Genomic DNA, 23,383 nt, shown 5'->3' with positions numbered 1-23,383 from the left:
AGATTCCAGTCAGAACAACCTCCCTTTTGGAGAATCAACTCTTGCCTTGTTTTCAGTTCAAGCCTTGTCTCATGCCTGGAATCTGTGTTTGGATTACTTGTGAAGCTCATGTATTCATGTTACCTTGGATCTACTGTGCTATTTTTGGGACTTTGGACTAATAACTATGAAATCATTGAACTGTGTTTAAGGATTGCACTTGCAATTGGAATTTACTTTCTTTACTGCTTTTATTAAGTTTTGCTATCTTTCTTCAATAAACTGAAAAACTCAAGCCTCCTGTGGTGGCGTTTGTGTGTGGTAGCAAGGTGAACCAGTGCTGAGGTGCGACACAAACTGGCTCTAATGCAAAATGTTTGGGGTAGGCACCATCTACAGTGAGGCATGGAATCATAAGCCAAAGAAAATAGTCTTTGGGACACTATGGCAATCTGATTAAATGAAAACAGGCCATTTTAATTAGACTTTAATTTGACGGTCCTTATAGGAGAAATCTCCTAGTATCATCCAACCCTGAGCCTTTAGTGGAGGAGATTTTGAAACCACAGAATATGGACATGCAGTCACCATAATTTTTAAAAATAAGACTGCTCATCAATTGTAATGACATTTAAATTAAAAGTTAGACCAGAGCCAATGACAGATATTTTCCCATATCATCGTCACCACATTAGTGTCCATCCGTATATGTGTGTATGACAGAGAGAGAGAGAAGTCATTGGCTACTCATTGAGCAAACTAAATTACAACTATGTCTGCCATAGTTTATTGGCTAATTTTTTTCTAATCTGCACTTTAGCTGCATAATGTTTTTGTAGGACAGCTAAAATTATACTGTTAGCTGTCAGACTCCCTCTTTAAAAGAAAGCAAATGTCACCACTATGATACAAGTAGATTTTATTAAGATAAAATTACAACCATCTTCTATGAAATGACAATGATTGCCAAAATAAAGTTCACTGCTAGATTCACAGTGCGGGAATAATAAGAAATGGCCAAAAAATATTAAATTAAGAAAGAAGCTGTGTGTATACTTGAAAATAAGTCTTGTTTGTCATTCTTGAATCTCTTCTCACTGTAACACAGGGGTCCCCAAACTAAGGCCCGTGGGCCAGATGTGGACCTCCAAGGTCATTTATTTGGCCCCCACCCTCAGTTTTAGACTTAGGCTCGCCCTAAGTCTGAAAAGACTTGAAGGCACACAACAACAGCAATCCTCCTTAACTTGATTACCTCATTGGCCAAAAGCAGGTCCACACTTCCCCTTGAAATCCTGATAGGCTTATGTTGGTTAAAATTGTTCTCATTTTTATTTATTTATTTATTTATTTGCAGCATTTATATTCCGCCCTTCTCACCCTGAAGGGGACTCAGGCAGATCACATTACACATATAGGCAAACATTCAATGCCTTTTAACATAGAACAAAGACAAGACAAACATGGCTCCGAGCGGGCCTCGAACTCATGACCTCCTGGTCACAGTGATTCATTGCAGTGATTCATTGCAGCTGCTCTCCAGCCTGTGCCACAGCCCGATATTTTATATTTTTAAACATTGACTTGCTCTTTCGTGGTGTGTGTGTGTGTGTGTGTGTGTGTGTGTGTGTGTGTATATATATATATATATATATATATATATATATATATATATATATATATTGCACTACAAATAAGACATGTGCAGTATGAGTAGGAATTTGTTCATTTTTTTTTAAAAAAAAACAAAACTATAGTTTGGCTCCCCAACACTCTGAGGGACCATAGACTGGCCCTCTGCTTTAAAAGTTTGAGGATCCCTGCTGTAACATATTCGAATTATGGCTAGTTTCCTATTAGAAAACACAGCAATGTTGCTTTTTGCCATAATGACTTTGATCTTGCATAGATATCACTCTTGCAGGAGCCCCCAGTGGTGCAGTGGGTTAAACCCTTGTGCTGGCAGGACTGATGACTTGAAGGTTAGGTTGCTGACCTGAAGGTTGTCAGTTCGAATCCAACCCAGGGAGAGCACAGATGAGCTCCCTCTATCAGCTCCAGCTCCATGCGAGGACATGAAGAAAGCCTCCCACAAGGATGGTAAAAACATCAAAATATCCAGACATCCCCAGGGCAACATCCTTGCAAACAGCCAATTCTCTCACACCAGAAGCAAGTTCAAGTTTCTCATGTCACTCCTGACATGGAAAAAATCACTCTTGCAAAAATACTCAGGAATGCTCTTTTGTTTTAGGCTTATCTCCAGCTCAGTCATCCTGGACCAAGGATAACTGTATTCTGATCCATCAGCCATGAAAAATGCTGTGTAGCAGTGGTACATGTATGTGCTGGTTCATTGCAAACTAGCAAGACTAGTAGTGACATACCCAAGCACAATCCAACAACTCACACTAGCTGTTGAGGCTTCTGAAGTCTCTGATGGTGAGGATGAAAATTTTCTGGTTGACCCTGGTGTTTCTGTGGGGGAAAGTAAAAGTGTTTTTTGAGACAATGGGAATTGTTTGAGTAGATCTGTTGTCAGAGAAGCCAGAACTGATTCTCATGAGAATTGACCAGGGATTGACTCTGAAAAGAATGTGGAGGAGACAGGAGGGTTACAGATAACCCAGTGTTTACAGATCAAATGGAATAGTGTGAAACAGAGACAAATCCAGTGTTCCCAGAGACTGAAAGATAAACAAAGGTAACCCAGGTATGAGAAAGGGTGATGTCATGAGCAAGACAGAATCTTAAAGAATTGGAGTCAATGTTTTTTGGAGAGATCAACATATTTTAGATATAATTCTAATTTAAGTGAAACAAACCTTGGATTACAGTTTGTTTTTGCCTTAAGTGATTTTTGGAATTCTTATTCAGAATTGGTCATTGCTTTCTGTTAAGCTTCTGGAAATCTGTCTCATGGATGTATTTGGAACCTGTTTTTATATTAGATATTCTTTTCGTAATAAACTTACTATTCTAGTTCATCTTTGTGGTGCTGGCGGGTGGAAGGGATCAATAAGGTATCCGGCCAGGCCCGTAGCCAGGATTTTGTTTCGGGAGGTGCTGGTATTTTGGTTCGGGGGGGGGGGCTGAGTCTGAGCAGGAGAGGGTCTACCCTAGCAAACCTTTTGTATCGTTATCCCAATACCCTCATGCATATGGGATATATTGAGCATGGTGATCAGATCATGATATGAATATACATAACAGTTTAAATAATAAATGTAAGGCCTTCTCTCAGATCACCCTGAGAATTTCGGGGGGGGGGCTGAAGCCCCTCCAGCCCCCCCCCCCCCCCGGGCTACATGCCTATATCTGGCTATGTGTTTGTAGCCAGATACAGACCAGAAACATCATTTGTTGAGGCCTGTGGAGGAACCTAGTGGATTTGAAAGATGTTCTTAGTTTAGCTAATGTTCCTCTGATTCCTCCCTCAGTCTCTGCCACCCATTGAATAACTGTCACAGCAACATGGTGAGTCCTGAAGAGATATTCAATCTGTAATGGAATAGCTATGTTATGGTAGCAACAAAGATCTTCTAGATCATGCCATCAGGCTATCAGGCTATTCACAAAGTCTAGAAGACTACATATGTGGTTTTAAAAAGTAATTTAAAGATGTACCTTGCCTAAAAGATCATTATTTCTAATAATCTTGTCGGTGGGATTAATTGTGAAATCCTTGTTTCAGAATTAGAGTTCTAAATTTCTCCTCCATCTCCTCCTCCATCTCCTCCTCCTCCTCCTCCTCCTCCTCCTCCTCCTCCTCCTCCTCCTCCTCTTTTTCTTCTTCTTCTCTCTTTAATGCTGAAGGTGTTTTGTGTTTTCTATGACTGACCAAAAGAAGTAAAACAAGAAAAAAGTAAATGATCACTGTAAGAAATGTGCTTAGCCAAACAGAGCTGCTTGGAGAGTGAAAAGGAAGCTTCCCAGGCAAAAACATGATCTCACACATAGTGACAGGGTTGAAGTGTCCCTAATTAAAAATTCAAATGAGACCCTCTGGATGACATACAAAACCTAAAGAAATAACACAGATAAAACTGGAGTTTAATTTCACAGATGTGATACATTCCCAAGAGGAGGGACTTCTGCAACAAAGCAAAATATCCCAATCCAAACAGAAAATGCAGCTCTCTTCTCACTTCCTGATTTTACACGTTCACTGTTCTTGGCAGATTGATTTGAGGTAATTGAGAAATTAATATATGATTAATATAGCCAAAGCACTCTTTTCTTTTTGTGGGTGTAAACATTTTTGTTTTAAAATTAAAGGAAGCACTCTTTTGCAATATAGCATTTAGTATTTAAGCTTATTTACCTAGTTCCAGCACTCTTTGATGATAATATTTCAGATTGTGAGAAGGCATAAGGGGCAGAGAAACTTCAGAGGTGGTAGCCGCAATCAAGAATCTAGCCTGAGGCATCAGGATTCACATCACATGCCCATGTTTCTCTGCCTTCATTCCAACTCCCCCCTTTTTTCCTCCGCCACTTTTTGCTCCCTCCAATGGTTTGTGTGTGTTTGTTCCTATAAATCACCTGACATATGGTGGTCCCATGGATCAATGAACAGACCCACCAATGATTATGTCAGATGGAGCCCTAAACAAACCAGGGAGCGAATCCTGTCCGACACTTTTTAACCAATCAGGAGCCAGTGCAGCTGTCTTGTCAAAAATGCTATAAATAAAATGTATGTTCGCAATTGTGGTATGTTAGTTCTTTGGAGTGCTGTCTCTGCTGACATCCTCTCTAGCTATCGATAATAAATCCTCTGATTTTGCCTTCAACTTATTTGTGTCTTATCTGTCCTTCTGGGAAGCTTAACACACAGGGCTCCAAACCTGCGGTTTTTGTACAAGCTGATCACACAGGATGATGTTTCTTTAGGGTATTCATGATCTCACCCCTAGCCCTGTTCTGAGAACATTTATAACTAAGTCAGAAACAGCCAGCGACTCTTTTACAGCAGGAGTCAATATACCAATCACTGGGTTTTTGGGAGGGGGTTGAGAAGCTTCACGTCTCATACTGTTTGATCCATAAGAATGGGAAGAGGAGATACTACCCATGCTCACAACAGACTGACCCCTACCCCAGGGAAAATGGTTTCCCATTATATCATATGCTTTGGGGCTTCATCTGTTAGCATGTCTAGTGCTCACTCTTCCTACTTCTAACTTTCCAGGCATAGCAACTGATACAAGCAGCATGCAAGGAAGGTCTACACAAAGTTCAACTTATGTATTTTAAGTAGACAGACACTCATGAGAGTCCTGGGAGAGCTCTACTCTTCTGCAAACCTGGAATTCCCATCAAGAGGTCCTTTACTCCTGAGATGTTATATAGGCCTGCCTTATATATATCAGCTGGTCTTGAGCTGGCTTTGGAATAGAGGAAGTTGTCCCATCTTACCATTTAAAATGTCCTGTAACCCTAGCTAGAGGTTCCAAAAACCATCTTCCCACCAAAGCTCAAACTTTCTTTTGGTTTTACAGTCACTCATCTTGTAGCTGCTCTGGGTTGTGAGAAATGTTTTCAATACATCATGATATTTTGGTGCTAAATTCGTAAATACAGTAATTACTACATAACATTACTGTGTATTGAACTACTTTTTCTGTCAAATTTGTTGTATAACATAATGGTTTGGTGCTTAATTTGTAAAATCATAACCTAATTTGATGTTTAATAGGCTTTTCCCTAATCTCTCCTTATTATCCAACATATTCGCTTATCCAACATTCTGCCAGCCCGTTTACGTAGAATAAGCGAGACTCTACTGTATGTATAAACACACACGTATATTAAATTATATATTATCTTATATTAATAATATTATTTTAACTATTTCTAAACATGCACACATACACATACCCATGCACACATGTATACATGCACACAGTAGCATATGTATACATGAGCACACTTTTGAAGATGTTTCCTGTTTTGTCCTTTGGATGGGATATATTTTCATATCTTTGACAATGTTTATGAGACTACTATACCTTTCAGCCTCCTCAAAGGCTACACAAATGAGGGAAAGATTATGGGCATTTAAAGGATAGTTTTTCAACAGCCAGAAGCCAAACAAACACTTCTTTGTGAAGATCTCTTTGCAATCCTGTGCGTTCACTTGACTACAACCAAAAATGACATTTCTGTGTCAGGTTTTCTCCTCCCACTTCAAGAAACATAGTAACACTTTCTGGGTATGTTGCTAGACTCAGGTAATGCATTTCTCTGATTTTGTTCTGTATCATTAAGTACCGCTGGATATGTACAAGATATTATCAAGATATGGGGTACATTTACTAGACCAAGGACTTTATCACATGAGGGAAGTAAACTGACACTGCAACTGGGCTGTCATCTTTGGTGATAGTTCCTATGAAACAATGCTGTTTACATTCTGCTGCCTGATAGCTTTCTCCCTGTGATCCTCCCATCCCTAGCTATTAACAGGTAAAACTTATCAGTAGCTCCTACTCCAATGTTGCCATCAACTGCCTTGCTGCCATGGGTCCCTTATGCTTCTATTAGCATGCCAGCTATAAAGTGATCTCAAGTGGTGGGAAATGGGGTTTCTAGGGTGTGCAGAAGTACCATCATTGGATCATGGGTGAATCAGTGAAATTGCACTAATAATGAAGTGTGCAATATTGAAGATCTCAGCATGGTTTATATGGAATATGGTATGTATCCACTATCAACAGTAACATGACTGCAGTGAAATAGTGAATTCATGTGATAAAGTTTTGAGACTGTGCAGAAAGTTGATTGGGTCTTTTGGGAAGTCCTGGGACAGGTTACAGTAGATCAGGAAGGACTTCTGACTCCCAATTGTTTATCAACAACCACAAAATGACTTTCCAGAATGACACAGTTGAAAAAATATAGCTTGGCTGAAATGAAAGTGGGTTTTCTGTAGAAGTCCAATGTAATGTTGGTACCTGAAATTAATTTTAGGGCTCAGAAAAAATTAAGTAACCTCCCTCCCCTTTAGTTGGTAGATCTTGAAGTTCTATTTTTTTGTTAAATCCTCTGTCAGTGGTTTTGTATCTCACATAACTGCATCACATGCCTCTGGTGTAATCAGCATTCCTTCACACAAAGGAAAAAGGAAATTGTAGTTCTGTGATGGTGTAGCTAACCAACTATTACAGAAGTTGCAGTAGCCAATCAGAAAGTAATTTCCCAGGGAGATTTCTGTAGAAAAGACTATAGCAGTTGTTTAGAAGGAAGTGTGCCTTCTTGGACAGCAATTCTTATCCGGCATGGTAAGGGATGAGAGTTGAAATCCAAGAACATTTGTAAGGCTTGCTTTTATTTCTGCTTCAAAATAAACAAATGATCCTTCCCCAGTGCTGATCCAGCTAGTGTGATGTTCACTGCAGAGATGGAAAACCTTAACATCTGGATTGCATTCATTCTGCACACTGGCCGTTGCCAGTATTAGCAGTACTTTGGCAACCCACAAAACCTCAGTGATTCCTGTGGAAAACTGGCACAGGCACTCCAGCCCAACCCCCATTCACATGAATATGTTCTTTTTATATGGCACCACTTTGCACCAAGGCATGTGAAGGAATTATAAGGAGGGACAGGTGCAGAGCTGGCATTAGTGCAGGCCAAAACAGATGAGGCAGAAGCAAAAGGGACAAATGCCAGGGTTGCAGCAGTAAACTCTCTTCTGTCTACACATCTCGTATGCATTAGGAGGCTCGGGCCTTGCTCCAGGCCCTTTCCCGTAACATTCCATTATCTCTCGCCTGTTCTGAGTTTGCAACCATGCTGCTCTGCATCCCTGCCACAGCCTGGGTGAGGAAAAGGGCAAAGCTAAAGCCGGGAGAAAAAGGATCTTTTGTGACTTTCTCTTTTTGAACTTTGTTGGCAATTGAGTCTGAGCTTTGTCACAGCCTATTGGCCTGTGACACAGAAGTTTGGGGAGGTGGGCATTCTTTGAGATACAGAGCACAAAGCGAGAAAATGAAAGGAGAACTGTAGTTGAGCTGATTAGGAAATGAAATGTGTGCCTACTCAGAACTATTGAACATAAAAAGACAAGTGGAAGAGGGGGAAAATAACCATTTCAACTGGGATCTCTACCTGCCTTTCCATTTGGAAGGATGTATGAAATGCTTCCTGAGCTGCCACCACCAATACTCACCATCAATTTATTGGTTCTCTTTCTTGTGTCCATATGGCATGTCTACAAGTGCTTGACTAACCAAAGGCACTTTCTCATCTCTGTAACTACTATGCAGCACTAGTCTTACTTGGTTCTAGGATATTTTGTTGCCTGAATCAGAACAGCAAATAGCACCATGGACACCCTTATATACAAATAAAATTATCCAGATCCAGGGAAGTTGTGTATCACATGAGATAGGAAATCCCATAAGTGCTTCTTTCCATACTTGGAAGTAAAAATGGAATAGCAACACATTTAAACACTTTGAATGTGTTGCCCTTTCATGATACCAAACAGCTTCCACTGAAGATTAACAGGTTCATCCTGCCTAGTTGGTACAATGAAAGATTTTTCCACATGCTTCTCTCCACAACCCTCCATGCTGCCTGGAAATTGGCTCAGCGGTATTTCTCAGCCCTTGTCTGGGGCATACAAGGTATCATGCAATGGGAAAATGGATTTTGTCCAGTGGCATCACTAGGGGAGTATGATGGCTGCTAACTGCAATGGGTGACTCCATCAGTGGGATGACACCCAAAGGGTAAGTGAGCAGTGGACTACTATTGTTGACTGGAGGTCACAGTGGGCAGAATGCTGGCCAACAACCACTGCTGCTACCACTCAGTCCCACATGATGAAACATTGCCTCTTTCTTCTTCAGCCACAATAGCACAGAACGGCTTGGTGCCACTTTTCTTTTTCCTTCCTCAGCCACTGATAGTGACAGCTTCTATTCATGCCACGTCTCAGCCCAGCTGGAGAAACTCAGCTAAGTTTTCCATGAAGGGCTCAGAGCTTGTTTGCAAGGAAAGATTGGACAGCAAGATGAAGTGGATGGAAGTGAAGGGAAGAAAATGGAAGAAAAAAGAGGCAAGAAAGAAGGTGGGAAGCCTGGGTGACACACATGTGGACTGTATAGCTGCATGTGGGTGTGTTGTAGTAGTTGTAGACAATCTTTTGTAGGTTACTCTAGGTCAGTGGTTCCCAACCATTTTTTGACCAAGGATCACTTTGACCAGGGACCACTCTCCACCAAGAGGGTTACAAATCAATTATTGGTCAACTTTAGATTCCGTTTGGTTATTTGGGGTGCTGATTCAGAAAATTGCATTGGATAGACCACATCAGCTCCAGTTTCTGATACAGAACATATGCCAACCAGTAATCACCATCTGCTTGCCCACAAAAAACCATATTTAATAATCTAGAGCTGATGTGGTCTATCCAATGCAATTTTTTTATTCAACACTCCAAATAACCCCAGGAACAGGCCTAAAAATGAAGACATCAAGGCACCCCAACTTCCAGGTGCCACATGGAACAGCTCTGTTCAGCGGGAGGGAGGAGGAGAAGAAACATGTGGCAGAGGCTTGTTGTTGTGCCTTTCATGGGTAGTCAGCTTCTCCCCTCCCAACATCCCCATTGCCTCGGCAGTATAAGAGGGTTTCACAAGACCAGTCTCTCTCATTGCAACAGTGTAGTAATAGTAAGGCCACTAGTGGTCCACAGATGACAGGTTGGAAATCACTGCTCTAGGTCCTTCAGTGTGACTCCGTGATTTGCTTCCATCCCATATATAGTCAAATATAGCATTCATAGCTTCTGGTATCCATGGGTGTTTACGTGTCTTAGAATGTTTCTCCTACCAATATGGGTACGGTACCATATTTCAATCTGACTGCCAATCCTGAATAGGCCACTATTCCACCATTTTCTCTATCTTCATGTAGATGTATGCATCAAGAGTATAGCTTGATGGGAGCAGAATAAAGTCATTGCCCACTCAAATAAGGATCCCCCATTGCAATAATGTAAAACCTCGGATGAATACATAAAACAGAGTTTAGGCATCCGAAGAAAAGGGGCAGGCAAAGTCACCAAGGGAATGCAAATGAGAGCTTTGCCTATGAATGATTTTCAGTGTCTCCTCTTCTGCAATGCTAGAAATTTAGGGACTGAAAGAAAATTTCAACTGAGAGACATAGTTCTTATTGTGAGACATTGCCCTCATTTTGCCCCTCCCTGAAGTTATATCTCCTGCAGCAACTGGGAAACTGAAAACTGTGAAAGAGAGTGAAAGAGAGAGATGGAGGGGTCACTATATCCAAAGGCCAAAGGTTATATTCAGGTCATTATGAACATGTCTTTTTATTACCTTGACTTTCAGTGCTGAGAAAGAAGAAAACAGATACAATCTGATAAATTTGGGAAGGAAGCTGACAGCAGTACTGCACTATTTTATGCATATGGAACAAGTTACAAATTATGAGTGACTTGGTGTTGCTTGCCTATAAGGGACCATCCAGATTTCAGCAGCTAATGGTCCTCTCTCACAAAGCACTGGGCCTAATGGGACTCTATCACACCAGCCAGTTGTCTCTCAGCAATTGCAATGTTGCAGCAAATGGTGAGATACCAATTTCAAAATATTCACAACTGCCTGCAGTCATGCTATTGTGCCCTCATCTTTTACTTTTCTCCTCTCTTCTCCTCTCCTCTTTGAGTCCTCTCTTTTCCTGTTTAGCCTTTTATCTCATTTCCTAAGTAGTCTTCTTTCCGTATTTTTGCAAAATTGGTCTTTCCATCCCAAAAAATAATTTAAAAAAACATTGGAGAAATGTCTCTTTTTTCTTTATTTAACTACCAATTTCTTTGTTAGAGGAGACAACTCTGCTGGCATTTGGGAGAGGAAAAGGATGTAGCACCACTGGTCCATAGGAAGCAGGTGCTGGGCTAAGGAGGGAGTATTTGTTAGAAAAGGAAGGAGTGAAATCTAAGCTAACTGTTAGGGATTCCTCTTCTTCAGAAGAGGAAGGGGAGCACGAAAGTGTTCATGAATCTGAGGGTGAGTTGGAATCTGAGGAGGAGATTTTGCAAGTACCCTCATTTCAGGAGAGGCAAAAGGAAACAGTGCAGAGACGTCGTTCATCTAGAATAGCTGCCAGAAATGCAGCTGAGTAATTAGAAACTGCCCTAGCAGCTGTGAGGAGCAGGTGCAGCCAGCTCTTGCTGGTAACAAACTGACTCTTCGCTCCCCCTTTGCCTGCTTCAAGTCTGCATCTGGGAAACTGCTCCTAAGGATTTATTGTTGTTTCTTTATCTGAGGTAAGACTGCTATTTGATTTGTGAATTTAACAGAGACTAAGAACTGTGTTTACCCTAAGACTTTCTTGCTTCCTTTTGCATTATTCCACTGAGTGTGCTGTAATTTATGTTTTGCTGAATTAAAGCAGTTTTCATTTACTTACCACAGTGTTTTAAAGCTGTTCTGGATGGGGTTGCACTCCCCCTGAAATCACAGGTCCGCAGTTTGGGGGTCCTCCTGGACTCAGCGTTGACGCTTGAGGCGCAGGTGTTGGCGGTGGCCGGGAGGGCCTTCGCACAACTCAAACTTGTGCGCCAACTGCGACCATAACTCGTGAAGTCTGACTTTACCACGGTGGTTCATGCCTTAGTTACCTCTAGACTGGACTACTGTAATGCGCTCTACGTGGGGCTTCCCTTGAAGACGGCCCGGAAACTACAATTGATCCAGTGTTCGGCTGCCAGATTAATAACGGGGGCGAGTTACAGGGAGAGATCTACTCCCTTGTTCAAGGAGCTCCACTGGCTGCCGTTTATTTTCCGGTCCCAATTCAAGGTGTATACCATCACATATAAAGCCCTAAACGGTTTGGGACCCACCTATCTTCGTGACCGTATCTCCTATCATAAGCCTACCCGATCCCTTCGATCGTCAGGGGAGGCTCTCCTGCCTATATCCCAGACCCGCCTTGTGGGAACAAGGGAGAGGGCCTTTTCTGCTGTGGCCCCCCAATTGTGGAACTAACTGCCCATTGAGATTAGACAAGCCCCCACATTAGTAGCCTTCAAAAAAGACTTGAAAACATGGCTCTTCCGTTGTGCCTTTGGAGAGTAACTATTTTATATTTCTTTTCTGTTGCTCCCTCTAATATCTATCCTCTAGACTACACCACTTCCTTATGACCCTGTTCGCTATGGTTTTTATTCTTATGTCTTTCTCACCCCGAGTTTTAACTTAATGTTCATGTGGTCCGCCCTTGTTTTCATTGTTTCCTTTATTTGTATTGTAATGGATATTATTATTTATTGTATTGTTCACTGTGTTGTGATGTGTTGTTCTTTTATATGCTGTTTATATTGTATTGTTCTGGGCATGGCCCCATGTAAGCCGTCCCGAGTCCCCGTTGGGGAGATGGTGGCGGGGTATAAATAAAGCTTTATTATTATTATTATTATTATTATTATTATTATTATTATTATTATTATTCTTGAATGACAAAACAGGACACTAACCTTGCTAAGAGCCCCACCATCTGCCCTGGGACTCTCTCTCTCTGGGACTCTACAGCCTGCTGTACTTGGGAAAGGTGGGGAAAGGGGGGAGGAGGAGTAGAATCACTCCTGTTCACTCAAGAAGTGATATTGGGAGCTATTGACTTTCCCCCCAATTAATGAAAAGGTGTGCTTCACTAATAATTTAAATGCAAAGCAACAACAGGAGAGGAACAATGCCATCTAATAGCTACCACTTACAGATGCTATCATCCTGCTGTAATTGTGCTTTACCAACCTCATGTGATAAAGTCCTGAAGAAATGTCATCAAAAGATTGCAGTTATACCTGCAAGTTGATCTCTGTTGTAAGCTTCCATATCCATTTCTAGGATAAAATTGATATAGCAATGCCTAGCTGAGGCATTTTGCAACCAATGACTTATCGGACCTAGATTTGCTAGAGTTTATCCCCATATCTTACATGAAGGGTTCTCTTAAAATTTCTGATTTATTTTATTCTGGCAAGGGTTTTCTATAACCACAGAGTAGCTGTTCTTCTTCTGTTGTGGATTCTAAAGGTACAGAAGGGACAAAATGAGGCCATTGCTTCTCCCAAATAAGAATTCTGTCCCTCTTCCTCCCATGAGATTTATTTAATTCCCAAAATTGTTAGTACTGTATTGCTGTACGTTAAAACTTGAGTTGGGCATTCAGAAATACAGTTTAACTACCCAGTGAAAAGTAACAGACAAAGTTATTCCTGTAAACAGAGAAAGTTTTCGTATGCATTCTTTTCAATGCCACAATCTCTGTACTGTTAGAAATTTAGGGACTGAAAGTAAAGCTAATGATGAGACAGAGAAAAATTAATATATGTTGGGAAAGTGTCCTTATTTTGCTCCATCTCCAGCTAAAGCACTGTAACCATAACCAACTGGTCAAAATAAAAAGGTTATCATCTGTAAATGTTCTCCAGATTGGTGTCATTTTAAGGGCATTTTAATTTATTTCCTCTGTAGGACTGTTTTCTATCAGTAATAAATGGTCTCATCATTTGGCAATAAATGCCTCCCTATTACAAGAGCTGTCATCTCCCATACTTTGGCCCTGCATTCTTGTCTGGTCTTAATCGGCCTCACTTCCTGCATCCAACACAGACTGAAATGTTCATCTTTCTGCCCTTTCATAAATGGTGCATCAGCTGATTGTTTACTATAGGTGGAATGCTTTGGGGGAGAGTTCCTTTGGTTCAGAGCCTTTGGACAAAAGTGAAAAAAGAAGGGGCACCCACAGTAAAGGGAGTAGCACCCCAAGGCCCCTCATTAAGCATTAATTGGAAGGCAGATTTTATAGAACAGAATCTCATTACATTAAATTATAATGTGTCACAAGAGGTCAGAGAACAATGACCAATAGTTTGGGTGCTTCTTCCCATTCAAGAGCAGGCAAAAGTTTTGAGATCATATGGCAGTAGAAAGCAGCACTAACCTTGTTTTGTTGACATATATATGTTTGTATGTACACCACAATTTGGAAAGGATGTCACATGAATGTACCAAGAGTTTGTTGCTTGTTATAATTTTGACACTAAAGCAAATGGGATGCAGCAGATTGGCTTTGAAGTCTGGGGTTTGTTTGTCCCCCCCCCCTCCAAAACTAAAAAGTAGGATAGGAATCAAAAGCAATAAAATCTAATGGAAGTATGCACAAAAACACTTCATGAAAGAAGATTGTGAATCATGCAGCTTAGATGCAAGTTCCCTCTGCTGTCACTGTGTCCCAGATTTTGGCATGTGCAACTGGGCTAGTGGAAGCAGACTCCCCTGCCCTTCTTTCCCATGGTAGATATTCCAGTACCATGAGCCCAATTAGAGGTCAGACAAGAAAGTAGGGCGAAAGTGTAGGGCAGCGCCAATTAATCCTCTGCCATCCCATTTTCTAAGCTGTTTTGAAAATAGTCAATTTTCTCTCTTTTCGACCCACTTTCTTCCTTTGTCTACAGTTTACTTTAGTTATTGCAGACTGAATTAGATTTCATGCTCCCCCCCCAAAAAATATTTCAGGGCAGCTGAAACAAACAATTTTTTGCATGGGGGTTCTTTGTGACCCTTCACAATCCTTTTGCGGGGGGGGGGGGGCATGAATAAATTCCACTAGTCTTCCATATTGTGATGACCCATGGGCCTTGTAGTCCTGCTCAGGACATTGTAATTCCTGATGAAGATGAAAACTTGGGTTTTTTACCTTCCCAGTCTGAACTGGATTCCTCTCAGCCAGATCTTTCCCAGGCAGATCTGGGAACCTTGCACCTGCAAGAAAGTTGTCTCCCAGAAGTATGTCAAACAAGCCCAGAGCCTACTTCTCCCGTGTTCTTGCGCCGGGAGTTTTGTAAACAACAGAGAAGTTTGGAATCAGCTTCGCGCAGGAGTGCGAGGATTGCAGCTAAGAATGTGGCCAATTAAGACTGCTTCTCGTGAGAATCTTTGGGGACTCTCACATCTGGTCTCAGAGTTAGCTTTCGGTTCTGATTCCCAGAGAACTGCTTCGGCGGGAAAGTTAGACTCTATTTAGGTGTTTTACCCGCGTAGTAACTTCGCGGAGTCAATTCGTCAGCCTACGGAGCGAGTTGTGTCTGGACAGCGCGCTCCGATTCAAGCCTCGCTCCTGCTCAAGCCTTGCCTTGCTATCCAGCCTTCGCCTTGCTTCCCAGCTTTTGTTTATCTACGGACCTTGCCTTGTTTCCCAGGATCAATCCTTGCCTTGTTCCACGGATTTTATCAAGTTATTCCACGGACCTTGTTCTTGTTCTTAGTTACCTTGTTCCACGTTCAAGCCTTGTTTCAAGTATCAAGTTATTTCCTAGCCTCGCTCAAGTTTCATGGACTAAAGGACCTTGTCATCTCCCCTCACTTTGCTTGGCAAAGTGGGTGTTTCGGTTATTGGATTACAACTTTGGACCTTAATATTTCTTATTGGACATTGTTTTTTTGGACTAATTCTGACCTTTCCTGAAAGGTCTAATTCTGGACTATTTTCTACACTTGTTTTTATTAACTTTATATATTCCTTCAATAAAGATATTAGATAGATTCTGGCCTCTGTGTATGGTTATTGGTGCTCTGCAGCCTGGGTCGTGACAGTTTGACTCCGCCACCCTAAGCACCAATTAACCTCGGCCAGAATGTCTACCGGAGTCGTACCTGGGCCGAGCGGCCAGCCGCTTACCTACACCATCGACAAGGAAGAGGTGGACCGAATCCGTGATAAGCTCAATGCACAGGATGGAGAAATAAGGGGTTTGAAGGAACGCGGAGCTCGTCTCCCGGCCATGGCGTTGCCAACCAAGTTTACTGGAGAAGCTTCTAAGGTTCATGTCTTCCGTCGCCAATGTCAAGCTTATCTAGAGGCCCGTGCTGCCGAGTTTCCCCAAGAAGACATCAAAGTGGCATGGGTTTACAGTCTTCTAGACGGGCCAGCGGCCAACTGGGCGACGGCACTGTTCGACCAAGCCTCTCCACACCTAAGATCAGCGCAACACTTCTTGGACCACCTCAAAGAGACTTGGGGAATCGAGGACAATTTGGAGGCAGCCGGTCACAAACTCCGACGCCTTCTCCAAGGAGACAGACCTATGTCTCAGTATATAGCCGAGTTCCGAGTGCTGGCCCACAACACCGGCTGGAACGATGCAGCCCTCAGGGGACAATTCCGGGAGGGTCTCAACATTGAAATGCTGGAAGAAATCTCCAAGGTGGATCCTCCCCAGACCCTCGAGGCACTCATTGATCAATGTTTACGGGCTGAAGTCATGATTGCCAACAGGAAACAGTGGGTTCGAGGCCAGGGCAGTAGAGCCGGGGCAAAACCCCCCGCTCCCGCCAGCGTTCAGCCACGACCGGTGTGGAGACCCCCACCGCCAACCCCATACCCCAGAGGAGGCGAGGAGGTGCCGATGCAGTTGGGCAATGTGCGTCCCAGACTAGATGCCGCCGAGAAGGCCCGTCGTCAACGCTTAAACCTCTGCTGGTACTGCGGGAACGGGGGCCACTTCGCCAGAGAGTGCCCAGCCAAAGGGAAGCCTGCCGCCCGTCTTGCGGCGGCGTCCTCCACGGAGACGAAGGCGTCTGAGCCGACTGGCACACAGCCGGCGGGGGAAGCCAACGACCGGGTGTAGAGAGGCTCGCCAACCCGGTCAAAAAATCCATCCAAGAGCCGCCAACCGGGGTCCTGTTCCTTCTCGTGGTCACTTTATGGTCAGCAAAAAGGGGACCCGTCATGATCCACGCCATGATAGACTCTGGAGCTACCAACAATTTCATCGATAGAGAGTATGCCGACTCTCTGGGATTACAATATCATGATTTCAAGAATGCCCGTGTGGTGCAAGCCATAGACGGCCGCCCCCTCAAGACGGGCCCCGTAAGTCAGTGGTCGGAACCCACCAGGATGTGGATAAGGGAACATATGGAAGAGATTTCCTTCTTTGTTACCGAGGTCCCCCATTTCCCTGTGATTTTGGGAATTCCATGGCTGACTCTCCACGACCCTAACATCTCCTGGTCCAACAGAGAACTGCAGTTTGCTTCACCGTACTGCCAAAACCATTGCCTCGTAGCCAAGGTATGCCATGCCACAGACACCGAACCCATCATCACCTTGCCAAAGAAGTACTCCGAGTATTGGGATGTATTCAATGAGAAAGAAGCCGAAAAATTACCCCCACATAGACCTTATGACTGTGCCATTGACTTGGTGGAGGGGGCCCCGATCCCGCGAGGGCATCTCTACTCCCTGACTGAACCAGAGCAAGAAGCTCTCAGGGAATTCCTAGAGACAAACCTTCGCAAGGGATTCATCAGACCCTCTCAATCCCCAGCCGCCTCCCCAGTGATGTTTGTGAAGAAGAAGTCAGGGGAACTACGCTTGGTGGTGGACTACAGAGCATTGAACAATATCACCAAGCGGAACAGCTATCCCCTGCCCTTAATCTCGGATCTACTGGATCGGCTTCGAGGAGCCAAGGTTTACACCAAGCTGGATCTTCGGGGGGCTTACAACTTAGTTCGCATCAGGGAAGGGGACGAGTGGAAGACCGCCTTCCAGACCAAATTCGGATTATTTGAGTCCCGAGTTATGAATTTCGGTTTATGCGGAGCCCCCGCAACGTTCCAGCATTTTGTCAATGACATTTTTCAGGACTATCTAGACAGGTTCTTGATAATCTACCTGGACGATTTTTTGGTGTTTTCCAGATCACAATCAGAACATGAGAACCACGTCAAAATGGTGTTACAACGATTGCGGGATCATGGACTTTATGCCAAGCTGGAAAAATGCGCCTTTGATCTACAAGAGGTAGATTTCCTTGGTTACCGCATCTCGCCTCTAGGGCTTTCCATGGATCCAGCCAAGGTTTCAGCAGTATTGGAATGGCGGGCGCCAACTAACAAGAAAGAGGTGCAGCGTTTCTTGGGGTTCGCGAACTATTACCGCAAGTTCATTCCAGATTTTGCCCGCTGGTCCGACCCCATCACTAGCTGCATCCGTGGAAAGCAGCCTTTCCGCTGGACTGATCAAGCAGAGAAAGGGTTCCAGCAACTAAAGAAACTATTCACCTCCCAGCCAATTCTACAGCACCCAAATCCTGGAACCCCTTTTGTGGTGCAAGCGGACGCCTCTGATGTGGCAATTGGGGCTGTACTCTTACAACCGGTGGGAGATCACCTCCACCCCTGTGCCTTTTATTCTCGTCAACTAACCACACCAGAGAGGAATTACACCATTTGGGAAAAAGAACTACTGGCCATAAAGGCAGCCTTTGAAACTTGGAGACATTGGCTAGAAGGGGCCAAATTTCCCATTGAAGTCCACACTGATCATCGTAATCTAGAACATCTAAGAACTGCCCGCAAACTAAATCAGAGGCAGCAACGTTGGGCTTTATTCTTTGAACGTTTCAACTTCCAGATCCATTATGTGACTCCAGCCCAAACCAAGCAAGCAGACGCCCTGTCACGTAAACCGGAATACGCTGCAGGACGCAAGGAGACCTTTGAATCCCAACTGCTAAAACCCGAGAACTTTGCCACGCTCACGGTGGGGAACACCAAATCCATTCCCATTGGTTCAACTTCCCCTACTCCAGGACCCATCTGTGCTCAAGAAATCAGGGCTAGTCAGCAAGCAGATGCCTGGGCGCAGGACCAACTTCGCCAAGGTCTGCATTTTCCCTTTTCGCTTAAAGATGGGCTGCTCTGCTATAGAAATCATGTTTATATCCCACCCGGACCGGGCAGGGAAAAAGCGCTTCGTCTGTGTCATGACTGCAAACCAGCAGGACACTTCGGACTATTTAAAACTATGCATTTGATCCTAAGGGATTTTTGGTGGCCCAAGATCCGCAAGGATGTGGAAAAATATGTCAACACCTGCCCAGTATGCCAGCGCTCCAAGATACGAAGGGAGAAGCCCTCAGGGCTTTTACACCCCCTTCCTACCCCATCTCGCCCATGGGAAATAATTTCCGCGGATTTCATCACTGACCTACCACCTTCCTGTGGATTCACCACGATCTTAGTGGTGGTGGACCTTTTCACCAAGTTAGCCCATTTCATTCCCTGCGAAGGCCTCCCCACGGCCAAAGAAACTGCGGATCTATTTCTTCAACATGTTTTCAGATTACATGGATTGCCCAAGAGTTTAGTCACAGACCGTGGATCTCAATTCACCTCTCGTTTTTGGAAGGCACTACAAAAACTATTGGGCATAGACTCTCGCTTATCTTCAGCTCATCATCCCCAAACAGATGGGCAAACGGAGCGCACCAATGCCACTTTGGAGCAGTATCTTCGCTGTTATGTAAACTACCAACAGGACAATTGGGCTTCTCTGTTACCACTGTCTGAGTTTGCCTACAACAATGGAGTTCAAGCTTCTACAAAAGAAACGCCGTTCTTTGCAAACTACGGCTTCCATCCACGTTTCTTCCCCCCTGTCATTGAAACTTCAGAAGTTCCCGCAGCAGAGGATTGGCTGCAGGAACTCACAGCGGTGCAACAACTTTTGCTCCAGCAACTGGACCAAGCCAAGGAGGACTATAAACGCCACGCTGACAAACATCGCCAGCCGGGCCCCGAAATCAAGGTAGGAGATCGGGTTTTCCTGTCCACTCGCTTTCTGCCCTCCCACCGCCCTTGCCGGAAGTTAGATGCCCGTTTCATTGGCCCCTATCCAGTGGTGGCGCAATTAAACCCCGTGACTTTCAAACTCCAACTTCCGCGTTCAATGCGCATTCACCCAGTGTTTCACCGTTCCCTGCTCCTTCCGGCGGATGGTGTACGACCTGATACAGACCAACCGGCCCCCCCTCCTGTTTTGATGAATGGGGAGGAGGAGTTCGAGGTTGAGGACATTTTGGATTCTCGCTTTCACCGCCGCCGCCTACAATATCTCATTGACTGGGTGGGTTTTGGCCCTGAGGAACGCTCTTGGGAAGACGCCTCCACAGTCCATGCTCCTGATCTAACCCGTCGCTTTCATCAGACCTATCCCACCAAACCGCGACCTCGCGCCTCAGGGAGAGGGCCCCAGTTTGGGAGGGGCCTTGAGGAGGGGGATAGTGTGATGACCCATGGGCCTTGTAGTCCTGCTCAGGACATTGTAATTCCTGATGAAGATGAAAACTTGGGTTTTTTACCTTCCCAGTCTGAACTGGATTCCTCTCAGCCAGATCTTTCCCAGGCAGATCTGGGAACCTTGCACCTGCAAGAAAGTTGTCTCCCAGAAGTATGTCAAACAAGCCCAGAGCCTACTTCTCCCGTGTTCTTGCGCCGGGAGTTTTGTAAACAACAGAGAAGTTTGGAATCAGCTTCGCGCAGGAGTGCGAGGATTGCAGCTAAGAATGTGGCCAATTAAGACTGCTTCTCGTGAGAATCTTTGGGGAGTCTCACATCTGGTCTCAGAGTTAGCTTTCGGTTCTGATTCCCAGAGAACTGCTTCGGCGGGAAAGTTAGACTCTATTTAGGTGTTTTACCCGCGTAGTAACTTCGCGGAGTCAATTCGTCAGCCTACGGAGCGAGTTGTGTCTGGACAGCGCGCTCCGATTCAAGCCTCGCTCCTGCTCAAGCCTTGCCTTGCTATCCAGCCTTCGCCTTGCTTCCCAGCTTTTGTTTATCTACGGACCTTGCCTTGTTTCCCAGGATCAATCCTTGCCTTGTTCCACGGATTTTATCAAGTTATTCCACGGACCTTGTTCTTGTTCTTAGTTACCTTGTTCCACGTTCAAGCCTTGTTTCAAGTATCAAGTTATTTCCTAGCCTCGCTCAAGTTTCATGGACTAAAGGACCTTGTCATCTCCCCTCACTTTGCTTGGCAAAGTGGGTGTTTCGGTTATTGGATTACAACTTTGGACCTTAATATTTCTTATTGGACATTGTTTTTTTGGACTAATTCTGACCTTTCCTGAAAGGTCTAATTCTGGACTATTTTCTACACTTGTTTTTATTAACTTTATATATTCCTTCAATAAAGATATTAGATAGATTCTGGCCTCTGTGTATGGTTATTGGTGCTCTGCAGCCTGGGTCGTGACACATATTGGCTCATCTTGCTATGCCATTTGCTGGGAAAGATTGCATTTCTGATCTTGCCTCCTCCCAATTAAGCTCCTATAGACATGGGTAATTTCTAAACATTTCCTCATTTAATGGCAGCTGGATTATTGCATGACTTCTAAAGCACAAAGGAAACAGAGCAATAGAACGAGGCATAATTTTGTACTAGAAAACATCCTTTGCATCCGAAAGTTCAATTTTTGACACCACCAGACAAGGGAAGGGAAGAACCTGGTCTAGAATTCTGCAGTGATAAAATCAATCACTCCTTAGACAATATTGTCCTAGATGGCGCAACAGTCTGGTTGAATATGCCCAAGCTGTCAGAACATGCACAGCTAGAATGGTGGCTCAGAAAGACTCAAGAAATGATACCATGTCATTTTCTTAAACTTTCTGAAGGATGAAGACTTCCACTGAAAGGTGAGGCACACTTTCAGTAAGAAGAAAGATTATAGCTCCATTCCAGGGACCCTTCATGTAATCCAATTTGCAGGTTTATGCAATTTTTCTCACTAGAACAATGGCTTGGGCTTCCAACTAAATAATACCATAGAAAGTTAAAAGAAATAATCTAACAGAAACAATAAAAAAGAACCTTTAAGAAGAAAAAGGTGATAAAATATGGAACAAGACAGGAAACACAAGAAGGTTTAAGAAGATAAGATTATTAGGTTTAAAATAGATGATAATAATATTTCTCTCTTCGATATAGAGGATATATATCTAACTTTTCAAAACTTTAGTATTTCAAGTAATGAGTGTTAGGGCAAAAGAGACTAAGAATTGGAGGTAACACAATAAAATGTTATATAATGCTTTTCCCCTTGCCCTCTATACCATTTTCGTTCCCCTCGATGATTTAACTAGATATTTAAGATTTAATTTACTAACACTAATACAAGTACCCTACCCTTTCCTCTTTCAGTACCATACCCTTTGGAAAAAATATTTGGAAATAACTAATAAAAATAAGATTAATAATAATAACAACAATAATAATTGTGTTGCTGTGAGTAATAATAATACCATAGAAATGCTCTAAAGGAAATAGCATGATTCTATAGTTACCAATAAGTCATACTGGTTGAGGGATTCAGAAGAGGAAGAAGAGGAGGAGAAGGAGGATGAGATGCAGTAGTTGTAGAAAAAGTAGTAGTAGAAGTGGATGATTTTTTATTCTAGGGGATCTTGACCTTGGAGTAAGCAATATTAAAGTAGGACTTGGGCTTGGAAGGGCACAACACCTGCAGGGATGTTGATGATTTTGCTAGACACTGAGTAGCTGAGATAATATGGATCAGTAACAAATGTAGTGTATTCTTGATGTGTTTTGGGGTGGTTTAATTTTGCATTGTGGATTAAGATTGTGACCTGCACTTCAAAATTTACTACTATACCATTGTATGTGAGTCCCACTGAACTCATTCAAACTTCCTTCCATCATGGCAGTACTTTTTGCTGGACTATAAAGAGGTGCATGAATAGCACTATACTTACCATCCCAAACTGCCCCTCCCCCCCCCCAAACTAGGAAATTAGCCTCACAGAAGGGATAGGAAACATGCAGCCTTTCAGATATTGTTGGACTGCAGAATGGGATATTTCTAGATAGCTGTGTGATAGAAAAGAATAACTGGAGGAGATATCTATTCTTAATAAAACTACAGTTTCATTAAGAGTAGTGAGCTACATCTGTCTGTACTGAAATGCTTCCAGTCCATCCATTCCAGATGCAAATTATTAATTTCCACACTGATTTAGCTTGAAAGCCAATATCTGTTAATATAACAGGGTAGAGATTTTGCACGTAGCAGTGCTGGATAAAAGTGGCAGCACTGAAGAGAGGCTTCTTAGTCCAGGTTGTCTACATTATGACCTCCCTTCTGGAATGAGAGTTTTTAATTTCAAAAAAATAAAAAATTCAGAGTCTGTTGTGAAACATTCCAGACAGATAATCCTGCAGAACTGTTATTCCCTGGCTCAATTTCAGTTTCCTTAACCTTTTTGGTAAGACCATGGCAATAGCCTTGCCAAAAATCAAATACGGTCTTGCCAAAATTGCCTATTTTGGCCTTACTTCATCTATAATTACTTCATGTTACAATTTTAATTTGTAGAACAATTTTAGTTTACACTATAGTAGTACACTTTTATTTAGAAGTGCATATGCATTTATATACCAAAGAATCTGTTTTCAGTTTCATTGTCATCAGGGCAAATAGAGAAACTTTCAAGTTACTGTATACACTCAAGTATAAGCTTTTAGGGCTGAAAAAGCCCCCCTCAGCTTA

The sequence above is a fragment of the Anolis carolinensis genome, chromosome 1 (assembly GCF_035594765.1).
Source record: "Anolis carolinensis isolate JA03-04 chromosome 1, rAnoCar3.1.pri, whole genome shotgun sequence".
NCBI classification, from domain to species: domain Eukaryota; kingdom Metazoa; phylum Chordata; class Lepidosauria; order Squamata; family Dactyloidae; genus Anolis; species Anolis carolinensis.
Note: the sequence above shows the minus strand (reverse complement) of the source record.